The sequence below is a fragment of the Astatotilapia calliptera genome, chromosome 22 (assembly GCF_964374335.1).
Source record: "Astatotilapia calliptera chromosome 22, fAstCal68.1, whole genome shotgun sequence".
Taxonomy (NCBI): Eukaryota; Metazoa; Chordata; class Actinopteri; order Cichliformes; family Cichlidae; genus Astatotilapia; species Astatotilapia calliptera.
In genome coordinates this window covers 29,311,175-29,312,490 of record NC_137442.1, presented here as the reverse complement: position 1 = coordinate 29,312,490, position 1,316 = coordinate 29,311,175, and the positions used below count along the sequence as shown (strand labels likewise).

General features: G+C 40.1%; 1 long non-coding RNA gene across 1 annotated transcript; it reads right to left on the bottom strand.

Moving 5' to 3' along the window:
- Positions 1-263: 263 nt before the first annotated feature.
- On the bottom strand, positions 264-658 carry LOC145423600 (uncharacterized). Its single transcript, XR_013904656.1, has 2 exons — positions 519-658; positions 264-440 (listed from the first exon to the last, which is right to left on the bottom strand). It is a non-coding gene; the product is annotated as an uncharacterized LOC145423600 (long non-coding RNA).
- Positions 659-1,316: the final 658 nt, after the last annotated feature.

Here is a 1,316-nt window from a genome sequence, read left to right as displayed (position 1 = left end):
AAACACAACTTAATGACACCTAAATCATTGTGATTTTGACTTTCCAGGATAATTAGTTAACACAATAAAACACACATCAGCTGTCTTGCATTTTGAAACTGTCTTTTTTGAAGACCTGTAATGTAAATGTGTCTTTATAGCACTTTAGATACGCTTCTGTTCATGTTTGAGGTATATATATTTTCATCTCCAATATAATAATAAATTCATTTATTTAACAGAATTGTCACAAACTGAAAGCAGGGACTCAAGCGCAGAGCAGGTTGACCTATCAGAACACGATTTATTTACACACCAGTTAAATACTATATACAGTGACGGGGAAAGTCCAGGGTTCCAGGGGATTAGGGGAAGGCTCTCTCTCTCACGCTCGCTCACGTCCTCACATCCGACTCACACACGTCCGTACTGCGGGGAGGTCACAGGTCCGGGAAGATAAACTGGAATAGGGAAGGGAGAAATCACTCACAAATCACGAAGGTAGGGCGTAAAGGTATAAGACCAAAAGAAAGACTAACGTCAGTAGCTCAATCATCCAGCGATGAGAGGATCTGTGACCCAGCCTCAAATAGTAGATCGGTAATCAGCTGATCGCCAACAGCTGTGTGAGCCAAGGGTGGGAGCCAGCTGTGAGCTCCGCCCAGGCAGAGAGGTAGGGGAGAGAGAGAAAAAGCAAAAACACAAGTGTAGCCTTGTGAGGCCGGCTGGGCAGGCACAGGGACCATGACAGGAATTCAGTGGGCTGAATATATTATTTGAAGACCTGAATATAGTTTTTAGGTTGTCAGTCTGCTAAAGTAACAACAATAACACTAACATTGATTAATACTGAAGAACCGAATATGGGTCAAGACTGAAAAATTACGTTGATCCCTACATGAGGTACATATTTAATATTCGCATCTCTGAAAGGGCTGAGAGACTTGAGTCCCTCTCTGAGCTCTGTCTTGGCCATTTGTGTCTGTCTGACAGATTTCCTTCCTCCCCTCTTCCCCCTTTTTCATAATTTCACGTCTTTAAACAAGTTGATGGTGTTGCCACAATAGAAAATGTCCTTTCAGTACACATGACTGGTTGCAGTGTTTTCATTTACAGATACAAATTTAACATGGAAGCATATAACTACTACATATATAACAAACGTCACACAAAGGTTTATAAGCTACACATGTGTAGCCTTTTTTATGTTGTGTGTTATACAGATTGTAACCATGTTAATTTCACCATGTTTTTACGGAGTAATTGAAAATGAACACAATTTCATCCTAGATTTTAGACATACAATATTACTGTACATTGATGCAATTAACTCAAAT